Source organism: Falco punctatus, assembly GCF_963210335.1.
Source record: "Falco punctatus genome assembly, chromosome: 3".
In the NCBI taxonomy this organism is placed as follows: domain Eukaryota; kingdom Metazoa; phylum Chordata; class Aves; order Falconiformes; family Falconidae; genus Falco; species Falco punctatus.
In genome coordinates this window covers 53,998,434-54,022,652 of record NC_137582.1, presented here as the reverse complement: position 1 = coordinate 54,022,652, position 24,219 = coordinate 53,998,434, and the positions used below count along the sequence as shown (strand labels likewise).

General features: G+C 37.7%; 1 long non-coding RNA gene across 1 annotated transcript in view; it reads left to right on the top strand.

Moving 5' to 3' along the window:
• The window catches only part of LOC308061687, a 61,931-nt gene that overhangs the window by 23,504 nt on the left and 14,208 nt on the right, over positions 1 to 24,219 (top strand). The window contains exon 1 of the long non-coding RNA XR_013927322.1: positions 1 to 24,219. This exon is cut by the window's left edge and continues 23,504 nt beyond it. This is a non-coding gene — a long non-coding RNA (uncharacterized lncRNA).

Sequence of the window (24,219 nt, the reverse complement as noted above, 5' to 3'; positions counted from 1 at the left end):
TTGCTGTAAAACATGTTTAATGCCACGTTAACTGAACAGTAAGATAAAATTAAAGTATATGGAAAGCAGTGGTTAGATTTCCAGGTGGAATGTTGGTGGCATTTGCAAAGAATATCTGGTGCATGGGTAAGAGAGGTATGGTAAGGAGGAGAAGGAAGATGACTAAGAGAAAAGGGTTATTTTTGACATAATTATGAGGTTCACACATTCTGCTGGTGGTGACGGTAGGGTAGAAGGTTTCCTTGAAAACGATTGAAATGACTGAGTACTAGCAGATACATCATGCAGAGAATATTTCCTCCAACATTATTTTACTGAGTTTTGGCTGGAATGTTTATTGTTTTTATTAGCCATTAATAATCAATCATACACTTAAATACACCTTTTTATGCACACAGGAAAAGTTCCAGAGAAAGATTGATTAGCCTGATGCTACCAACTTGAAAAGCACATGAACAAATATAACATTGAAAGAACCACAGGAAACATTTGCTAAGGAGAATTGATCGAAGACATGAGCAAATGTTTTCAAAATGTCTGTAATAAATATCGATGCAGAACTTATCAAAACTGGAGTACAGCAGAAAAGGACAGGATGGAAAAAATAGCAGTCTCAATTCATTGCCCACCAGCTTGAGAGGTGAATTTCTAATTAAAAATTTTTAGAGCAAACTAGTTATGTCAAACTTTATATCTGTAGCTCACAATCACATTCACCAACAAGAATATCTTTCTATGTATGCATACATATACATGTAAAAATACAGATACAGTTACACAAACATATGTGTGTGTGTGTACACATATATATAGAGAGACATACATATGTGTGTATACACACCTACTCATAATTTTGGAAGAACAGCCTTTAGATTTCTGCAGAGATTTGAGGAAGTTGTCATCAAACTTGAATTCTGGAACCTTGAACTAGACCCACACAAAATTTCTTCAGTTGTGCTTTAAGCTTAGACAGAACTGTTTAAAATATAACAAATCAGTTAAATTTAAGACGCAACTCAAAAGCCAACAAATGTAGAGTATTAAGAGCTTATTTCCTGAGAAAGATACTTTAAATAATTGAACTTTCATGTTGGAAGGCAAAGTGAAAATCTGAAAATAAACTGTTTTGAACAAACTGAAATGAAGATATTTCAGGGGGTTATTTTTATGTATTTTTATTTCCTTCCAATCCAGTCACTCAAATTGTTGGAATTATAGCAGTCTTTTACTATAGTTTGAGAAGCCACTTTCATTATAGGAAAAACTGCTAGGTAGCTAATGTGAGGTGCTCCTCTGAGTAATTTGTGACTAATTATTTCAATACAGTAACAATTTATTTGCCCTCAGATATACAGCTTCCTTTTTTATGACTCCACAATTACTACCTTTTTATCAATGACACCCATTTCGAATGGATATTATAATGTGTTGGTCACTCAAAGTAACTAAACTTCAAAAAATATCTCCTTTTGAAACTGAACTTGTATGTTCCTTTGAATATATTTGTAGACTTTGATGAGGAAACAGCATCAATAGTAATATAACACACAGCTCAAACCATGCACTTTTAAAGAAAAAGTCAGATGCTGAGATACAAGAACAGCATTCAATCAGCACAGTCAGTTTAAGTTTGATGGTAACACTGCCTGACCAGACAGAAGCATAAGGCCCTTATAACACAGAGAAACTGGAATAAACACACTGGCAAGCAGGATTATGTTTTGTAAATACTGCCATGATTTTGGTTTCTCTTGTAGCATGTGTGCCTATACCATTGGTTCTAGCTTTTACAAATAATTGCTTCTTTGATTATTTCTTTTCTAAGCCTTTCTTTCCTCTGATAGCTTACTTTGAGCATTGGTTGGTAGGCTTTAAAACATAATTAGCAATGCTATGTGCCTGCTTTTCCTAAAGTATTGACTTAGTAGCGCTTTTTACCTTCTTTTTCTAATGTGGCAGAGATAGCAACCTGGAGCGGTTAGGATTTTTTAAAATCTTTTCAAGGCTTAGCATACATTTGGCCCTGTCAAAGCATCCATAAAATCTTAGTCAACAGTTCTTGGGTGCCATATTGTTTGGTTAACTCTGAATGAATCTACCTACTGACTGACTGGAGTGCTTCTTGATTTTGGGGAAAACTGTCAGCTATATCGTGGAAAAACTGATTGGATTCAGATTGAGCAGCCTGCCTCTGCACAAGCAGAACAAGGCCCTTTGGCGAAAATAATGCATTTATTTCTATTTATTTTCAAACATTGAATTCTGTCTGAGATCTAGGAAGAGCTTTACACCAGAGCTGTGCTCTGAATCAATGCTAGGCTCATCTGAAGGAAAAAAAGCTGGTGGTGAAATACTGAGCTCACTGCTAATAGAAATTCTTAAACACCCTAATGTGATCCGAAGCCATCAAGGCACTGACAGTCACAAAAGTTTTAGTGCACTTTTTTGTAATCTTTGTAGAAACACTCAGCACGTCACTGGCCTCCTTGTCAATCTGGCTAACAGCTTGAAAAGGGCAGAATTTAAGAACTAGATTTGTTATATAATTTTCCATGAGATTTTTTTTTTTTTTCCTTTTTGATGAAAGAATATGTATTTACTGGAAGAAAGAAGTATATCAAACAGGTTTTAATAAATTCCTGTCAAAACAGATGGCAGTCTTTCTGTAAGGAAGTAGCTTTTGATGATTCCTACCTGGGAACAAAGGCTTGCATTGTACATCATACTGAGAACAGATTTTATGTTTGTAGTTTAGGGGCTTCTAAGTTTCTACTCCACCCAGGTTTCTCATGTACTTTCTAGGCTTGGGAAGAAACTCCAGAGATTTTTATTCCTGATAGATAGTGGATATAGTCTTGAGTTCTGGGAGCATCTCAGGGAAAGCCCTCTTCAGGAGTGAATGAAGATACTCTCAGTGAGTATGGTCATGTGGGTATTTCATTACATTTATTGACTGCAAATCTTTTAATTGCCTTATTATAAAAAATTTGCTGCAAGTTCCTTTTCTAGGTAGTTTAGGGTACTTTAATTTTTTTTTTAACTTGGAATTAAAATTTCATGTCACGATTTGGAAACATGGGGACAACTATTACCTTTTACCATCTTAACTTTCAAATTGTGCATTTACCAAGTTAACTAAAGATGTCACTTTTTTTTTCTCTTTAATAATATAATTTTACTTAAAAACCACAGTGTGTTCAGTGGATTCCTCCAGAAAATAATTTTAGGAGATTTTTATTAAAAGTAGTTAAGAAACCTCATTTTTGGAACTCTGACAGCTGACATGAAAATTTGGGTTGTCTGGCAATCAACAATAAGAAGTACTTTCATAAACAGTTTCCTTATTGCAGGTTGAAGACATTTTTCCTGGTACCTCTAGGATGTTTTGCCTTTAGGATATCAACAAGACTGATCTACCGTGGTTTCACTGCCTTAGCACACAAAGACCTCAAATTATAGTGCTGAGTATTTACTCTTTTTTAAACATAATTCTTGAAGGGTCCTGATGATCTTCATCGTGTTTGGCTTTTTCTTCACAAGTGAAGGAAACCAGGACTGCACTCAGGAGGAAGATGAAGTTACGGTGTGTTTTGTCCCTGTGCAGATAAAACTTCCTACCTCATGTCTCCAATTCTTCCAAAACAATGTTTGATGCTTTTTTTCCCCCAGGGTTAGGCAAAGCAACTGGCTCAGAATCACTGTGTATAAAAGAAGTGATATGATCCTGGTTAGAGGAGACCTGGCATATCTGCCTTTGTCTGATGTTTGATACTTGTGTGGATAGCCAGGGCTTCAGTTCTTGTTCTTCTTGGATGATCAGATTTCAGCAGAAGCCAGGATTACCTTACCTTATTTGAATCTAAGGAGATTCCAATTTTATTTCTGAAGGCCACTTTGTCATGTTAAAACTTTGCCAGCTGCAAGGTGTTCTGCTTCAGACTACTCCCTGAGTTAATTTGGAAACAGCATGTCATAGAAATGATAGACCTCTCACCAGTGTGGAGGACAGATAATGAAGATTTTCCACTGGTGAAATGAAGCAGTTGCTCGTAGTTTCCAAGTTTTTGTTGTAATATGTGCAATTTAAATATCTCTTTCCTTGAGAAATAAAGTTTGTTGTTTAATACAACATTAATAAGTGATTCTTAGCCTCTACCAATGCAAAAAGATTCACAACATTTTTTTTTTTTTTTAATTCTGTTGTGGTTTAACCCTGACTGGCAACCAAGCACCATGCAGCCACTTGCTCGTTGCCCCTCACCCAGAGGGATGGGGAGGAGGATCAGAAAGGAATGTAAAACTCAGGGGTTGAGATAAGAACAATTTAATAGGTAAAGCAAAAGACGCACATGCAAGCAAAGCAAAGCAAAGCAAGGAATTAATTCACCACTTCCCACCATCAGGCAGGCGTTCGGCCATTCCCAGGAAAGCCGGGCTCCATCACATGTAACGGTTACTTGGGAAGACAAACGCCATAATGCCAGGTGTCCCCCCCTTCCCTCTTCTTCCCCCAGTTTATATACTCACCATGACATCCCATGGTATGGAATACCTCTTTGGTCAGTTCAGGTCACCTGTCCTGGCTGTGTCGCCTCCCAGTTTCCCGTGCCCCTCCAGCCCTCCCGCTGGCAGGGCCCAAGGAACTGAAAAGTCCTTGACTTGGTATAAACCTCACCCAGCAACAACTAAAAACCTCAGTGTGCTATCAACATTGTTCTCACATCAGAGCCGAAACACATCACTGTACTAACTACTAAGAAGAAAATTAACTCTATCCCAGCTGAAACCAGGACAAATTGAAAATGAAAAGAAGTTTTATTGGAAACCCTTACTCTCAACTTTTTTGTACTTTTATTACTTTGCTTCCTTTTTTCTTGCTTAGTTGCAAAACATGCAGAAGTAGAAGGCTCTTTTTCCTTGTAATTTGAATATTTCCTAATGTCTTAGTGACTATGAAAGATCCAGCTTGAGTAACATCAACCTGGTACCACACACTCCCTTACAATGGTCATGAAAGTGGTACAAACCTTTGCTAAAATAACACAGACATCTAAATATTGGGGTTTTTTTCTTCAGTACGAGAGGGAACTGAAATAGTTTTTCCTTGCTGAATTGTTAGCTTTGTAACTCATCCTCCCTTTCTCCTCTAAAATACTGCGGATGTGTTTGCCTTCAGGGCATGCTTCAAGGATCATAATTTAAAGCTGAGTACTGGAAAAGCAGAATTTGATTGAAGAGTAAATTTTGTGGCAGGATTATAATTTCTCCCACCTCCCTTTTAGAAATCGGGATTTCATTGATTCTTGCTTTATGCAGTAGAGGTTGATAACTTTGAATTATGCTTAGCTGGCATAGTCATCCAACACTTAATTTTTTTAAAATCAGCTTGCTATAATTATACAGGTACAGCTATAATAAATGAATACAAATAAATATTTTCTCTGTTTTTCACTGAAATAACAGGACAATGTGACTGCAGAACTAACCTTAAAATAAATGACACAAAGACCCCACATTCATTATGAAATGTCATCAAAAATGCTTCTAGAAATGCTTGTTAGTTCCTCAACAGAATAGATTTACATAATTTTAATTGCAGATGGCATCTGCTGATTTTAGAGTACATGGCCAAAGCATGCTTCTTCAACCTACATGTAAATAGATGGTGATGTTTCATCACATCTCTATATGTAACATAACTGAGATAAAATGAGTATAAGTACAGTGAAAAGATATTTTTGACTGCCCTCTTAAAGAAGTCTGTTAGAAGAAAGCATGAATTTAGGTTTAGTGTGGTTTGGGACCATTTTTATAAACTTGGTGGTTGTTGTCTGATTGTACAAATAATTTTCAAGGCCTGTGTAGGGAGATTCTGCTAGTCTAATCCACACTGATATATGGAAATAAAATACTTCATGGTGAGGATATCAGCCAAGTTGCTGCTATGTGACATGCCTGTTGTGGGACTCATTTAGGGTTGTCTCTTCATCAGCCTGAGGAACCTTGACCATTGTGCAGTTTATCCTTTGTGCAACTCACTGCTAATTGCCATAGTCATTGGTGGCATTTGGTGTTATTTAAGAAAAAAATAACCTAGAAAACCTCACCATCTCACCTAAAAAAAAAAACCAACAAAAAACCTGTGTCAACATTTCCAAAGAACTTTGGGCATCACACCCCCACGACTTATGTACATGTTTGCTCCTTCTGGAGAACATTCAAACAATGAGAAGAATGTATCTTCTTCAAAAACAACTCTTCATGATGAATCATTTATTAAATAAATGTAGAATATTTTTGACTTGGTTCATAGGGTTCCTGAAAAGACCTTGTGATATCCTTTACCATGGCCATTACCTGAATTTCTTCAATTGATTTCTTTTGCAATATTGTTTTACTCCAATGGTTTATGATGCACATACTGGATGAGAATTCTGTTGCGTGGTAATAATTGTCCACCTAAGCTATGTGATTTGGTTTCAATTTGTTTGTTCATTGTGGTACATGTAAATAAAGCTGAAGTAGCTTCTTTCATGTGCAAATATGAAATAGTTTGCCTGAATGTTAGTAAAGGAAACTGAATTTTGACATCATGGACCAGTAGAGGAAAAGAAACAGCAAGGCATATACATAGCTAAAGCTAATTCATCTGAAAGTTCATATGAATGCAAATGGCAAAAGTTCTCCTGTATTCAAAAAGATCTATGGAGTTAAAAAAATGAAAGTGTTGCTACAGTTGGAAGAAAGATTAAGAATGCATCCTTACTCACCATATTCACGTTTATTTCTGTATACTTCAAAAATGTGTCTATGACACATTTTTATTTAAAATATGAACCTGAACTCTCCAACTTTTTCTGAACAAACCAATTGCTGTATCCCTACAAGCCTTCACTGAGCTATTCCTGTTTCAAAAGGCTGCCTTAACAGAAGAAACTTCTGGACTGGGCCTTTTGTTGCAGCCATAGCTCAGGTCCCACACTTCACTCTCCATTATCAGAAGGGGTCACGTGAACATGTAGATATAGTAGCTGAAAAATACCTTATTTCTTCACTGGGACATATGCATGTTTTTTTTTTTTGTTTGTTTGGTTTTTTTTTTTTCCAGGTTTGCCAAAAGAGATGTTATATATAAGATTTAGTACAAAGTCAGAATAGTGAAGGTTAATCCTGTGCCATAGCCACAACTGATCAAAATTTCATCCAAACTCCAGTTAGAGAATCTTTGTCAGAGCCATGGGGCAGTGATATTTTATGAACAGTACGGAAAGGTAAGCAACATAAAAAAAAACCCACCAATTTTAAAATAGAAAATATTCACTACTTTTCAATGAAATGTGTATTTTTGTGAGAAGACTTTGGTCTTTCACAGTAAAAATACAAGGGGAGATCTGCATCTAAGTATCTTGCATTTCAAAATAACAGATTTCAGGATTAGTCTCATACATTTTTATTTTCTAGTTTAAGTGTTGTGCCACTTTTAAGTCTTGATGTCAAACAAAACATCTTTGCAGTTCTAATTAAAAAAAAGACTGTGGAAGATCAACTGAAAATGCAGCGACTTGTGCTTTTGATATGTTTGGCATTTTGTTGTGAACATTTCACACGGGCCCAGAAAGAACAATGCTTAATTTTCTGATCCCAGATCAAATTTTTAGAGCTCTGGCAGCCAGAAAATCATCTTTGGACTTTTAAACCACATGCATTTGATCCGGAAGTCATTGAGAGAGAACAAATACAGAACCCCACAATGTCATTCTTTCAGAGTTACTTTTTGGCACATAATAGCTGGCTTGAAAGAAGAGTTGCAAACAAATACAAGTTCATTCAAGCATAGAAAGACAGATTTTCCAAGTGGAAACCAGCATCATCTCTGTACCAGGCCTTAGGCCATTTCCAACTTCATTATACTTTCAAGGACATTTTGTCCACACTTGTATAGCAATGTGTTCTGTGCTCAACAGTTATTGATACACATATATTTATGGAGAAACTTGCATTAAAAATAGACCCCTTTACCCAGAATCAATATTTCATTCCTTTTATCAAGTAATCTAATCCAACTTGGTTTATAATATTTTAGGCCTAACAATATAATCTTTGAAATGCAGCTGAACAGGTAGTAAAGGGAGAGGATGGGGGTAGAGAAATGAAAAAGAAAGCACACAAAAGAACAGCTTGCTTTGCTCTCATTATTGCTGTCCTGTCAAAAAACGTGCAGAGCCCTCTGTCAGAGCACAGACCCTTTCTTCTTTGTTCTTTTTAATGATATTCTTGGAGAAGTTACATCTAAGTTCCTTATGTACATCCTTCACTGACTGTGAAGCAGAAGGTATATGAGGATCCATTCATTTACATCATAATTCTGATGTCAACCTTTCCTGTTACCACAGAAACACAGTCCATGACCACGCTTTGTATTAAAAAGGAAATATATGATACCATCAATGATGACAGCTCCCATGATTTAATCCCTGATTTTTGCCATAAAATATGACCTTTACTTGATCTTACTGCTTTACTTGCACATTTGATTTTTAAGACTGCTGATAGCTTGGCTTCATTTACTTCCTCAGTCTGCTCTAATAAGAATTTACAAGGATTGGAGTTTCCCAAATACATTAGTTCTCTGTGGCTTTTGTCTGCTTAGAATGTTGCATTTTTTGTTAACCAGAAAAATGGTGTCCCTAATGCCTCTAATGCTTATCATAATATACCTTTTTTTCATATCTGAAATATAATCTCCCTAGATTTTTTTTTTTTTTTTATATGCCATTGTTCTTTTGCCTGCCTGGTTAGCAGTTTCTACATGTGAGGCAAAGAACACACAGATCAAGTCCATTCTTAGCTTTCAGGGATGGTTATAGGTCACAGCCGTTTCATATCCTTTTCTGATATTCTTTATTCAAGTTCTCCTAACGCTGAGAAATCTGATAAGTGAATTGTATGTGCTGTTATACCTGCATTCCAACTTTTAGAGTTCAAGGAGCCTGGAATTTGTCCGTAAAGATCTGAACCCACATATCACCCAGTGTTTGAAGGTTAGCAACATAAATCTTTCAATAAAAGAACAAAGGTCTACAAGCATGTTCACATTGCCTTAAATTTCAGTGATAAGGAAACCATTTCCAAAACAGCAATTAGGTCAAACTATAAAAATACTTACAATATTTTTGTTCTTCATGAAATAGAGCTAGCATAGCCTTGCATTTATACTCAGCATGTACTGATTAATGCCTAAAACCTCTGGTTTGCCTCTAAATTTGTTCTTTGTTTTGCTGGTTTCGTGTTTTTTCTTCTACAGACTTTTACCCTATATGTTAAATTCTCTCTCTCTTTTTTTCTTTTTTTTTTTCTTTTTTTTTTTTTTTTTGTTATTTCTTCTTCTTCTTATTATTATTCCTTTTTTATTTTTATTTTTATTTTATTTGGACCTTTATGTTCCATTTTACCTCAGGCATTTTTCATTATCTAATGAAAAGTACAGTGCACTTGAGACTACCATTTTTGGAAAAAAAAAAATTTCCTCTATAGAAAATTCTGTTCTAATTTAGATATAAGGAGAAAAATGCTGGAGGTAATACAAAACTTTTCTATTACCCCTTTTAGCTCCCAAATGCTTTGCAAACATGAACTTTTCAGAGACTGGGAAAGTGAAGGAGGGATAGTAAATCAAGTGTCCAAGGCTAAACAGAGGGATTATTGTTGAGTCCGATGGAGCTTGTGTCCCTGAACCAGTTTCCTGTCCTTTGCTTAGATGACCCTTTTCTTTATGGCAGCATCTTAGCTGAGATGGGGCCAGATTTCATAGCCTTGGTGCATCGTCCCCCACCAATGTGTTTGTGCTTTGCTGTGAATACAGTACTTAAGTTTGTTCTAGGAGCTGAATTTTTTAAGATGATCTGTGAAAAGAAAAAAAACAAATCATCACCCCTTGGTCTTAGACACAATCAAACATTGCTTATGTTTCTGGAAACTGAAGAAGTTTAAAGGGAACACAGTTTGTAAGAATCTGCTTCTTTTTAAGAATACGCTTCTTGTATCTCAGCAGGAGCAAATTGTACTGTTGCAATTTTATCCTTGACCCCAGGCTTGTCATTCACTATAGGAAATGGGCCAAGACATTTCAGTCAGGTTTTCAACCTGTGTAAGATAGCTGGATAATGATATGAACCAACCTTTTAAAGTACTATGATATAATAACTATTATTTTACTGTGTATTTTAGCCAAAAGGAAAATTAAATTTCTGTGTTGGTTTCTCCAGGTGTGTTGACATTATCCCTAAATCAAAACTCTTCCTTACCCATTATCTAAATTGCAGTTTATTAATGACATTTTGGAGGAAAACCCCAGTGTCCCCCCAAAAATAATCCATCTCACTTCCACAGACTAAAAGAGAAAAACCCTCCCTTCTTGAATAGGCAGAAGATTTAAAGACCTTTTTTTTTTTTGTTTTCTTCTTAAAAAATGGGGAAAAAAGAGAAGACAAGAAAGCTGAGTTATTTGAATGCTGCAGTTTCAGTTTTGGCCACAGAAATGGGCAAGCTGAGCTACACCATAAGATAATAAATAACAGGAGATAAAAATATGAATAGTTGGAGAAAAAAAATAGCTGAGAGATAGAAATAAATGTAGATTACATGATTATGACAAGTGCCAGCATCATCCTAACTGCAAATAAATGAGCTAATTTGCATGAGGTTTTCATTTATGAATTCAAGTCTGAGATTGAGCTATACTAGGAGTGCAGCCAGGAATGCTCGTGTTCCATACACTTCCTGTGGGATATGGAGCAAACCAATATTTGGTTTTGTCTATACAGAAAATGAGGGACAGTGGGGTATACAGATTTTGGTGGAGATTTCTGAAGGCATAATATCATAAAAAGGCCTCAGCAGGAATTCACAACCCAGATTCCAGTGATGCTCCATGAGGGATTCAGTTAACGCACGGTAGGCATTCAGCACCATTGAAATGATATAAGCAAACCCAAGACACCTCTACAGAGGCTTGACAGTTACAGCACTGGACTACAAGAGACTCATGCCCTTCTGGAGGGGCTGCTGGAAGCCAGAGGCATTATCTGAGCTATATCAGACAGTACTGGATACCTGCATACCTAGACAATTGGATAGCCCTCACAGTCAGATGTATGCTTTTGTCAATGCTCGTTAACAGCTGGTACCTTCACATGGAAACACCATAGCAACTCTGGAAGTGATGTGAAGAAGTCTGTTTAAATATATGTAACTTTTCAGCCAGGCAAATTACACCTCATTTTTTTACAGCTTCATACCGGCATAAAACTGGAATAAATCCTATATAATTAGTACTTTATAATAACTTTACAAATAAGTAAAAGAATAAGGAAGGATTTTAAGAGTTAAACCAAACAAAAAGTACCAACCTTATAGGAATACTTTTGAATACCCTTAATTGTAAAGTCAGATGCCCTAGCTCAGTAGCATAAGGGACTCTGTAAAACCTTCCAAATAAAACAGTAGCTAAGCCATATCTTCATAATCTGATACCTGAAAGTGGCTAGGGCTGAAAGCGCAAGCTATGTGTCTTCACAGTCTAAAGTCTCCCCCTTTTCCAACACTATCTACTATATTTTCTAGTCCTATGAGATCACAATACACTAAACCTTAAACTGTGGCAGCCTGCTACTCATACACCGGGAGGAAATTACGCCAGCTTGGGAGCAGAGCCAGGGCTGTCAGGTGTACATTGCTTCAGGAGAGGCTGAGGGTGTTGAACAAGAAGCTTTAACTCTCATAATTTTGATTTCCTGAGATTTAGGAAGATATCCCTGGAGAAAGAGCTGAGTTCCTTTTGGATATGTTTTCTAGGAGGAGGAGAAACAATCTACATGAAACACTGGGGAAATTTCTGCCAAGATAATTTGCCAAAGACTTCCTCCTCTTAAATCTGTCAGCCTGAGCATATCTTTTAAGTACGCCAGCATGGTTTGGAAGGTGTGTAAAGAATCTAAGTGACCATATAAGCAGCTAATTTGAAGTGCACAGATGCACTTTCCCTTGGGAATTATCTCAGCTCCTGAAATTTCATTCCAATAATTACCAAGGCAAATCACAAAGATTTCCATTTATTAATCTGAGGCTTCCTGAAATCCTCTAATTAAACTGCAGCAAGACCTTTTCAATAGAGTGTGGATTTGCTTTTTGCCATGCTGTTTTCTGTGCTTCCTTCCCCTCTACCACAGTCATGTGGTCAGAGGAACAGCTGTGGTGATAGGGCACAAAGCTAATACCAGGAGGAAATGATTTGTCCTGCAATAGTAACATGTTACCAGTTTTCTACTTCATTGCTGTGTATCACAAGGATATTGCTTAATACAGTCATAAACTGTCTTTACACTATGGCAAAAAATAAGATGGAGCTAAAATTGTATGGGAATATTCATACCGGACCTGTCAACATTGAAACTTTAATCAGATTTTTAAGTTTTTTTTCCTGATTATACTAAACAATTTATATTCAAATAAAAGTGGTCAAAGCTTTTAAACTTTCTGTTTTCCTCAACCACAATCTTTCCCAGAACTGGACTGTCCATTGCATAGCCAGGTGACTAATACAGGCTGCCTTCTACATTCTTGTTGTGGTGACAAAATCCAGGGAACCCTTTTGTCCTTGAGAAGTACTCTCTTCATACAGCCCTTCTGACCATTGCTGAGCACTTCTGCTGAAATTAGACACCTGGAAATGCAGCCACACTGGGCAACGGCTGAGATTAATAGACAAGAAGGAGTACAGAATGAGTTTTAAACCAGACTCTCCTGTGCACTACTGAATTGAGCTCTGCTCAAACTACAGCCTAACCAAAATCAGTGAAATAGTGTCAAACAGACATTGTTGGTTCTACTGACAGTTTAAGGTTAGCTATTGCTGCGTGGAAGTTTGTATACCAGCTTCAAGTTTCCATTGTTAAGAAAGAGGCCTTTTATGAGTGCCCATCAGGTTTATGCTTTCACATAATTAGTCTGCTCATTTTCTCACCAGGAAAAATGAAAGCATAGCAGAACAGGGATATATGATCCCTAAGGATGAAGGAGGGATGACTACACAGCTAAGTGTGCATTATCCCATGCTGTATGGCTGTGCCAAGTGAGATGGAAGGGAGGTAGGATCTAAAGCACCCTAACTCCTTATGGTTGTTTTGTGCTTGTGAAGCACTTAAGCAAAGGGCAAAAGAACCATGAAGCAAATAAACCACATGAAAACTTCTAGATAAGAAGTAAGTAAGAAAGAATAGTTTGGAGAAGAGCTGATTAAAGCTGATCAGCAACATAAACTTCAACACTGAATGAGCATGGCTTCCAGAAATCAAGTTAATATGCAGAGTGCTGAACACTGATCAGAGGTCAGTGTAAAAACAATAGATTTCAGCTGGTAGTCCTTGATCCTGAGGTCCCTGGATTGCTTCTCAATATCTACAGAACATCTCTATTAGGAACCCATTGACAAACCAGTTAACCAGTGCTTGTATATCCACTAGAAGGCTGTTAGGGCTTTGAAAAACAAAAAATGAAAACCAGTAACATCCAAAGATCAAGATATATTGAGATCCTAGCTGTAATAGGTAATGGGGATATAGTAATGGTGCAAATCGCGGTAAAGTGATATGAAGGGATTTTAAAATAAGATAAACGTACTTGCCCTTTGTCATGAGACAAGAATAACGAGACAGTAGAAGAAACTGAAAGGATATAAATTCAAACTGATAAAAGGGAGTATCTTTTTATACAATGCATAATTAATCGGTCAAACCCACTGCCGTAAGATTTCACAGAGACATAGAGTTCAGAAAGAAAAACAGGCATTTATATGGATAATGAGAACATCTTTAGATAAGATAAAAATAAAGGAAGGATATAAAGAGTAATGCTTCATGACATAAATTAAGCACTAACTTAATGTGGAAGGCATTAAGAGGACACAGCGTCGGAAAGGTAACGGTAACCCACACAGAGGTTTTAGTACCCTTTATGAGTCTGAACCATTGTCCTGAACATGAAGGCAGATCCTCTCATGCTTTTTGATGTGTTTTGTCAGACCTTCTTGGTCCATAGCCTCCAGATCTACAAAGCAGGGACTGTAAGAGACACAACAGATGTTAGCAAGTAGGAAATATTTGGGCATAAATTAAGGAAGAATTTGACAGCAAGAGGAGCAGGGAAAGCCCAGCTTCAGTTGGCCTCATTCTTTCTGCAGTAGCAAAAGATTGCAAAAGGCTGTGAATTTTAGCATAGCTGAAGTTTAGCTGCTTCAGTCTGCTATTTCTGCTTCAGTGGATTGTGCTTCCATCAGCATCAATGGGATTGGAATAAGGCCTTAGGGCAAACATTTAGCATAGATTTACAAACTACAGTTTTATTTAAGCAACTTCTCTGGGGGTATTGACTGGTAAACCTTTGAAAAAGCATCCTTCCCTGTATATTTTTAAAATGTCAGCTTTTCTTATATCACATGGTGGTACTTCCCTGCTTAGGAAGTGATTATTCTAGTTCTGACTTGCAGGATGATGAATCACTGGGTGACGCACCACTGTACTTTTAAGACTGTTGTGTTTGCATTAGGGGATGGCTGATCTGACCTGTAGAAGAGAAAGCCAGGCCAGAACTTTCACTCAGAAATAGATCTGAGGTTCAACAATAGTTGGTAGGTTTTCATTATTTTACAATTTTCTATTTTGGGATTCCAGCTGTGGCCTAAAATGGGGGATATTATACTTGTGGCTTAAGGCTATATTTAAGCACTTGACTTCTGAGAGGACCAGGCATGCAGTATAAGGAGCCTGTGGACAGAGTTTAAGAATATCTCAGACACGTGCATGCAACAGCAGGAGACAAGCAAACAGCTAAATGCGTTCAGCCAGGAGTGTCTAACTTATGTTTGCAATTTATTGGGGGTGGAGAAGGCTGGTACTAGAGCTGTGACTGAGTGTTATGTGAAGAAGGAAAAATATTGTGCTGCTTGGTGGAAAGGAAGAAAAGCAATGTCTGAGGGAGAAGTAGTACTGGCAGGACATCTGGATTGCTGGCTAAGAGCAGAGAAAAGGTGCACAGGTGAATACTGGAAGAAATGGAAGTAGGATGTTTGCAGTGTTTGCTCACTCTTTGCTATCTTTAGGCACAAAAGCAGCCAGAGAAAACTACAGTCTTGAGCTACTCAGCCCCATTTTGCAAACCACAGACATAAAAAGTAAGCCATCCAAAATTTCAATCTGCTATGATTCATTCCTCTCTAATTTTGATATATGACTTGGTGTAACACAGTGTGCTTCATGATTTGCAATGTGAGAATGAGATGCCTAGTCTAGGACACTTGGGTGGGTGCGTTGGATAAACCTTTTCTTTAAATAAGTTATATTCAGAATAGGCATAATAAAATAAGACATTCCAATTCATTCTTAAAAACTCATTTTCCCAGGGAAAGAAAGCATATAAATATATGTATATACACACACATGACGTACCACCCAGTGTCAACATTTTAACCTCCAGTTTGGCAAGCTGTTAACCAATTACTTCTATTTTGAAAGTTTTACTCACACAGAAGTCAATGAGTATTCAAAGTAGTTGTATACTTTTAATTAGACATAAATCTGCTGTTTCCTTTTTTTTCATTAGTACGCATGTTTTGGATCACTGGCCTCGTCACACACTACAAATGTTTGTACCTCTTTCACAAAGGAAGGAAGGAGCTTTTAGCACATCTGTAACTGTCTCAAATCTCAGAATAAGAAGCTGGAAGGAAGATGTGGCTTTTTGACCCCTCTCTCTCTACATGTAACCCTCTTTCTAATACCAGCCTGAATGGGTTGCACATGTGGTGGTGAGTTCACAACAAAAGTGGAATAGTATGCTTCTTACAGAATGGATGCTCTTTCAGGTGTTATCTTCTTTTCTTATGTCATTATTCCTTTCAGAGCTGTGCCTGTTTCTTCTACTGACCACAGTTTGACCAGTTAAAAGGCGAAGTCTTCAAATAGCTTTTTTCCCACTTAGGGAAATATCCTCAGTTTTATGTTAATATAACTGTGCACAGTATTCTTATATAATACTATACAATTAGAATACCTTGGGGGATGGGGAGGCTGAGTTTCTTTTTTATTCTGTTGTTGTTTCAAAGGTAAACATATTGTTCAGTATTTTCTATGTTGTTTTGTGTTGAATATCATTGTTCTTGCATGGAGTATAGATTTAGAATAACTGTCTGTGTGTATATATCTTTGAGTACATGTATATGTATATAGACATTTGCATATGTGCATATGTAGAATTACTGCTGTGAACAACTACCTGTTTGGCCAGCCATGTTTCCCTTCTTCTTCTCTTTATCTTTCTGAGCCATCAGTGGCACATCAGGATTTGCCTAACAATCTCCATACACAGAGGTAGTATTTTTTCTCTAGAGTTATTTATCAGAGAAATCCATTCCTTGAAAACTGGTCACTGCAACCACAAAACAGCATTAGGCAGCACGTATGATTAAACTGTTTTTGCTGGTAGAATATATTTATCTGTCTGTTTTTGATTTTGGTTTTTTTTTTTTTTTTTCCTTTTTTTTTTCTAAGGGATTTGAGAGCAGCCCTTTTTCTTAAGTTTAGTCAAAATGTAATCACACTCTATTTCTATCCAAATGTGCATGTGTTTTTCTTAGAGTATTTTTCACTGATAAATAGCTTCTCAGGTTTTTTTTTGCTTATCTTGCAATATGAAGAACCTGTTATTGTTCACTACTGAATAGCAGAGATAATACCTAATTTCCAAACTTTCAAGTGGAGCTTTGTCTTGTACCCAGTGAGTAGAATAAGATATCATATTTGGCTTTTCACATACCTTTAGCTACAGTTTTTTCCACCCATTCACGTAGTTATACATAATAGTGATAGAGAGCTGTGAGGAAGGAAAGAAAAATACTGATATTAAAAACAAACAAAACACCTCTGTAAAAATCAAGCCTTTTCTTATTGCTTTTCCTCCAGCTTTCCAATAATTATGAATGAATAGCATATACTGAAATCAGAGACTTCCATTTCAGAGAAAGCAGCATACTCCACTTTTTCTGTGTTCTTTCTAAAGGGTCAGTGACCTTAAAAATAAATAGAAATTCATTATCTGACAGCTGAAGTACTGAAGGTTGGAATTTAGCAGGGTCAAATGCAGTCCTGCTGGGAAGGAGGGAGAAACACAATTTTCTCTGCATTCTTGCATAACTTCATGTGTTCATGCTAGGTATGACTGGCTGGTGTAGCAATTTCTACTCCTTTGGTGTCCCCAAGAAGGGGAGGGAGGAGGCAGCAAAGCAATCTTAGTTGAAAATTAGGATGTTGCTCTGAAGGGGTAGCAGGTGACTCCCTTTCCTGTAGAAGAATAATTGACTTCAAAGGGTCTCACTGAAATGTGGTGGTATAGTACTCATGAGGTATTGCAGCTTGCTTGCCACCTGAATGCACAGTCTGGCCCACAGTGATTATTGTTAAATCTTGTGAAAGGCAAAGCCTGTTATTCTGAGACCATGGGACAGAGAGGACAATGTGGTCTCAGACAAGGTCTGGCACTCACGCTGAAGATGAGGAGTGGCTTGGGGCACAGATAATGACAGTACAGACCTTGACACCTCTGACTGTTCTGTTCTGGTTTCTGAATGAATTTAGTCATCTGTTCAGTGTCCTACATGGAATTTTGACGTTTAGTCTCTGTCCAGCTTTTATATGGGCACAAAAATCATTGTCATAGGTGTCCTTGTTGACAATCACAGCAGGGAGGCTAAAGACTGTATCACAGAATGACAGAATGACTGAGGTTGGAAGGGACCTCTGGAGGTCATCTTGTCCAACCACCCTGCTCAAGCAGGGCCACCTAGGCCCAGTTTCCCAGGGCCATGGTCAGATGGCTTTTGAATATCCCCAAGGGTGGAGATTCCACAACCTTTCTGGGCAACCTGTTCCAGCGTTCAGTCACCTTTACAGTAAAAAAGAATTGTTCAGATGGAACCTCCTTCATTTCAGCTTATGCCCGTTGCCTCTGATCCTGTCACTGGGCACCAGTGAAAAAAGCCTGTCTCTGTCCTATTTGCACTCTCCCTTGAGGTATTTGTAGACGTTGATAAGATCCCCCTGAGCCTTCTCCTCTCCAGGATGAACAGTCCCATCTCTCTCAGCTTTTCCTCACAGGTGAGATACACCAGTCCCTTAATCCTCTTTGTGGCCCTTCATGGGACTCTCTCCAGTGCGTCCATGCCTCTCTTGTACTGAGGAGTCCAGAACTGGACACAGTGCCTCAGATGTGGCTTCACCAGTGCTGAGTAGAGGGAAGGATCACCTCCTTTGACCTGTTGACAACACTCCTCCTAATGCAGCCCAGGGTACCTGGATATAAGACTCTGAAGATTTGCTCTGGCCCCTCACCCACAACCCTGACCTTTTCTGAACAGGGATGCTGGCAGACCTGCATGCTGAAGCCTGGTCTGCCAGTGTCTGTTTGTTATACCGCCATTCTGCTGGTAAACACAGAACTTCAGTCTTTAGGCTTGTCAGCCCAAAGTCTGTTCAAATCTACATTCTCTTTTTCTTCCTTTTCAATAGAAAGGCAGAACCTTGGCAATGACCGTTCATGCAAACTCAGTCTTGATATCCTCACCCCCACTGGGTCTGCACACAGGAAACAGCAGGAATGGTGCCAAATTAAATCTGGCACAGCAGATAAAAACAGCTGCTATTGTCCAAATGGTATTAGAGTCATTTTCATTCCTGCTATAATACCCCATATTATAAGGCATTTATATATTTAAACCCTGAAGTTCTTACCATAGAACACAAAAGTGCAATGCAGAAAAAATCCAAAGGAATTTTCTGTGTTTCTTTTGGGTTTTGGTGGGTATTTAATTAAATATATTGAATACGTTGTTTGTACATGTCTAATCTGGAAAGTTATTAAAATCAGAAACATTTTTTTCAAATGGAATAATGCCTACACTGCTAAAATTGGCACATACTACCATTTGGTTTCCTTCTATAATCTCTTGGTTTAAGTTTTGTCTACTCTTCTTGGTAAAAACATCTTTCACATCTACACACAAAGCATGCTGACTCAGCTAACACACCACCCAAAAATCACTGAGTTCTGCGAAGTCATGAAAGTGTGAAATGATTTTGGTCTGAACTGTAGCTCACACATTAACACAGAAGCCATGCCTGCCTGATGAATTTTTCTCTCCCAGCATAGCCCTTGGTAAGCTAAACACCAGCAAAATCTTGCTGATTGCCATAAACCGGCTGTATTTTCTAACATAGCCCTAAGCTTTCACTCAGTCTCTAATCAAGATGGTATGGATGAGATTTTTATAAAGGGTGCTTGACCTGATGTTTATAAAAAAAACCAAAAAACCCCACTGCTCATCCTTACTGGCTATTTGAAAAAGGATACAGCATACTCCTACCTATCTGAGAAACTACCCTTGGCCCCAGAATGTGTCACTCCCAGAGTATCAGAAGACAGAAATTATGTGTTTTCTTCAAATCTTTTTCTTCCTTTAGAAAGTATGGTAGCTTGCTCATGTAGTGTATAACCAAAGCTAACCAAACCCTTAGACTTGATAAAGCTTTAAAATGACTGTATTAAGCATCACAAACAATGATAAAGATAGCTTAACAGGGAACATCCATTCACTCACTTTTGCCATGGTGTCCTTGAACACCAAGTGGTTGCTTTATTCATTTTTCATCATCACTCAAACATTTTCTGTTATACCAGCACCTGTAATCTATCATTCAAAGCACTGTAATCAAAATCTACAGATTATGTACCTAATACAAATGCACTAAACCTCAGCACATACATTTTAAATAATCAATTGGTATTTAATTAACACACAATTGCTGCCCTAATACCGAATCAAATCCTCTTAAAGTGTGACCATAATTCCCATTAGAGTGGTAATGTCCTCAGAGTGAAAGAAATACTCTGTGATCATTAGAAGAGTATTGTAATTTAGAGTTTTTGTCAAGAGAGACATGAAAAAACACACTTTAGAATAGAAAAGAATTATGGTCCCTCCTTCCTATCCTTTAAAGTACATTTGAGTGCTATATGTTGGTTTTTACAAGCAGGTTATCTTAATGTTGTTTCCAACTAATGTACATGAAAGTTCTGGATAGTAATTTTTATCAAATGTGACAGAAAACTGCTGAGGAAAAAAAATGCGAACTCACCTTTTGCCAAGTCTGCTGGAGCACGTCTTCTATGAAGACAGACTGAGAGAGTTGGGGTTGTTCAGGCTGGAGAAGAGAAGGCTCTGGGAAGACCTTGCAGCAGCCTTCCAGCACCTAAAGGGGGCCTGCGAGAACGCTGAAGAGGGGCTCTTTACAGGGGCATGTAGTGATAGGATATGGGTAATGGCTTTAAACTCAATTTTTAAACTAAATAAAGGATGGATTTATGTTAGATATTAGGAAGAAATTGTTTAATGTGAGGATGGTGAGGCACTGAAACAGGTTGCCCAGAGAGGTTGTGGATGTCCCATCCCTTGAAGCGCTCAAGGCCAGGTTGGAAGGGGCTTTGAGCAACTTGGTCTAGTGGAAGGTGTCCCTGCCCATGGAAAAGGTGTTGGAACTAGATGATCTTCATGGCTCTTTCCAACACAAAACATTCTATGATTTTATGATTCTATGAAAATGTAGCAGAAATAGCTGTAATGACCAAAATAAAACATTTTCAGGAGACATTTCCTTTAATATTGCAAAGAGAAATGGCTTGAAGAATCCTAATGAAAATAAATTCAAGGAGCACCCCATGTTTTCCATTTGACAGAAGTCATACTCTAGCTTATAGTTGGTTATTTAATGAATAAAATAATGAAGTATAACACAAACTGTCTATTTTTTAACCAACTTGTCATGCCTTAGTCAGAATGTACAAGAAAGAACAGATTTGAAACCAGAAGAATGGTTGTTCTGTGCTGAAGCCAGGATTAATCAAACTCAGCATTGAGAGTCCAGTAAGTCTGTTCACTAAGGGGATTGTATGTGTTCAGCTCAGTATATGGTGGCACTTCTAGGGATGGCATTCAGCTTCTCTCATGTATTGCTTCTTATGCATATGTCTGTGTGTCTTTATATATCTGTATTCATATATATATATATATATGTATATAGACACATGCAACCCCTTCCATTTTATTGACAAAGTGATGAAGTGATGAAGATTAAAAACAGGTGTGTAAGTGAGAAGCATCAACCAACACGGACTATTCTCTGGATATTTTTTATCTGAAGTGTTCCCTCTGTATCCCCATCAGGTCCTTACAAGATTTTGTACTTTTCAGTCTCGTCTCCTACAGAAATAACACTGTGTGATGATGGCACCTAAAACTGTAGAGTCAGTTGCTAAGTTTCAACCACATTTTGCAGTGGAAGGTGTCCGACAGCTAATTAGGTTTTCTAGAGTTTTGTAAAAACAGGCTTAGCCAAATAAAGGATGAAAATCCTAACCATTCTTTGACAGAATAAAAGATGCAGCAGGAAGGTGCACATTATCAGACATGGGTCAACCAACCTGGAAAAGAGCATAAATGCTTTAACTGTAAGAAAGCCTCAGCTGGAGTTTATTCTTTCTTAAACTCCAAAGTCAGTCAAACACAAATGAATCTATTTAAAAATCATGTTCCCTGTTCTGATGGGATAGACATTATTATTGTCATGAAGAATTAGTTTTTAAAAAAATACATATGTTTTATAGGCACACACACGCACAGACTCATAAATACATTCATGTAAATATGTAGAGGGAGATTTTGAGGCTTTATTCTCTACTTCTCTCACATTGCCACTTAGGTTATGACTATTTGGAGCTCTTCAGTGAATTGTTCTGTCCTACATCATGATAGAAATACTTTTGTCTTGGAAACTGAAAATATGAAGCTGGCCTCCTGGCCCATTAAATAAAAGAAAGTAATAGCAACATTAATAAAAGTAATATTTATTTTTGGAGAGGACAGCTGGCTACATAGAATCCCAGACTTGATTAATGTCTTTAACTTATTAGTCTCCCTGACTTTACTTTTTTTTTTCTTAAATACATTTATATTACTTAACTGCATCTAATAATGACTTTCTGAGTTCACTTGCTATGTATGCATGTTTTCTTTGTGATTTAAACTCCGTTCTGGTTGGCCTGAAAGCTCAGAGAGATAATCAAAGAGCTTAACTTTGATGGATGTTACAAATAGCATGAATTTTGGAGAGAGGTACTTTTTGCTGAGTAAAAAACTCTCAGGATGGCTTGGTCCAAAGTGTTATGGTGAATGGAGTTCAAACCAGTTGGTAGCCGGTCAGAAGTGGTGTTCCCCAGGGCTCAGTATTGGAGCCAGACCTTTTTAATATCTTATTTTTATTGACCATCTACATGAGGGGATCAAATACACCCTTCGTAAGTTTGCAATGACACCAATTTTCAGGGCAGTGTTAATCTGTTTGAGGGAAGGACAACTCTGCAGAGGGATCAGGACAGGCTGGATCCGTGGGCCAAGGACAAGGATCAGTGCTGGGTCCTGCACTTGGGTCACAACAATCCCACACAACGCTACAGGCGCGACTGGAAAGCTGCCTGGCAGAAAAGGACATGGGGCTGTTGGTTACCAGCTGACTGAAGATGAGCCAGCACTGTGGCCATGTGGCCAAGAAGGCCAACAGCATCCTGGATTGTACCCAAAACAGTGTGGCCAGCAGTACAAAGGAACTGATCATTCGTCTGTACTCGGCACTGGTGAGGCCTCACCTTGAATACTGTGTTCAGTTTTGGGCCCCTCACTACAAGAGAGATGTAGAGCGTGTCCAGAGAAGGGCAACAAAGCTGGTGAAAGGTCTAGAGTGCAAATCTTATGAGGAGCAGCTGAGGGAACTGGAATTGTTTAGTCTTGAGAAAAGGAGGCTGAGGGGAGACCTTATCACTCTCTACAGTTACCTGAAAGAAGGGTGTAGCAAGGAGGGTGTCAGTTCTTTTCCCAAGTAACAAGTGATGGGACAAAAAGAAATGGCCTCAAGTTGTGCCAGGGGAGGTTTAGCTTGGATATTAGGAAAAAATTCTTCACTGAAAGGGTTGTCAAGCATTGGAACAGGCTGCCCAGGGAAGTGGTTGACTCATCATCCCTGGAGGTATTTAAAAGATGGTAGATGGGGCAGTTAGGGACATGGTTTAGTGGTGGACTTGGTAGTGCTCGGTTAACGGTTGGATGTGATGATCTTAAAGGTCTTTCCCAATCTAAATTATTTGATGCCTTTGAAGAGTTTAATGTTAAGTTTGAAGCCTGAGTAATTTACAAATCTATTTTTTTGGATGTTTTAAGATGAAATCTCCATGTATCCTTTAACTCTTGAGTTAATATAGACACATCTATAATACTTCTATTCATGTTTTTCTACTTTCATATCTGAATATTCTCCATTTTTTTGTTAAGCAATGAATTCTAGCTGGAACATGTGACTATTTCTTTCATCCTGTCTTGGTTGTGGATGTTTTATTCTTTCCTTATGTAGGGTGTACTCTACATTTTTGAATCTTGAAAACTAGGTCACAAAGGGCATTGTGAATGCAGAAAAGAAACTGAGGTTGGTGGTGACTCTTAGATCTTTTAACAGTTCTTCCTACAGTCTTGGATAAACCCAGAACATCACCTGTCCTTTCCTGGAAATGATAGATCACTGTAATAGAACATTACATTATGCTTCTGAGATTGATTTGGGTTTCATTTTTTTCCTTCCTGTGTTACTCATTTTGGAACTTGAAGGAATTCTAGAGATTAATCTTTCTGGAGATCTTAAACCAATATTTTATAGAACAAGTGTTTGGATATATTTGATGACATTCTATGTTGCTGTAGAAGCATACAGATTCATTAAGTTTTCTGTGGGATAATGTTATCTGGTTAAAAAGCAGCAGTTGCATGTGTATTTAAAATGCCATTTTTGTTGTCTTTTAGTCACAAACTAGGCCACCTATTTTATAATGACAATGAACTCAGCGACAACACGCTCTGTGGATGAGCATTGTGCTATTTTTGTTCACTTTATAAGATGGAAGTCAAGCAAAATGAGACATCCAGTGTTCAGACAATAAGACTGAAACCACATGAAGGCTTTACTTCTTTTCTTGTGGAATACCATTGAACTACATAAAATCTCTAGACTCTAGAAG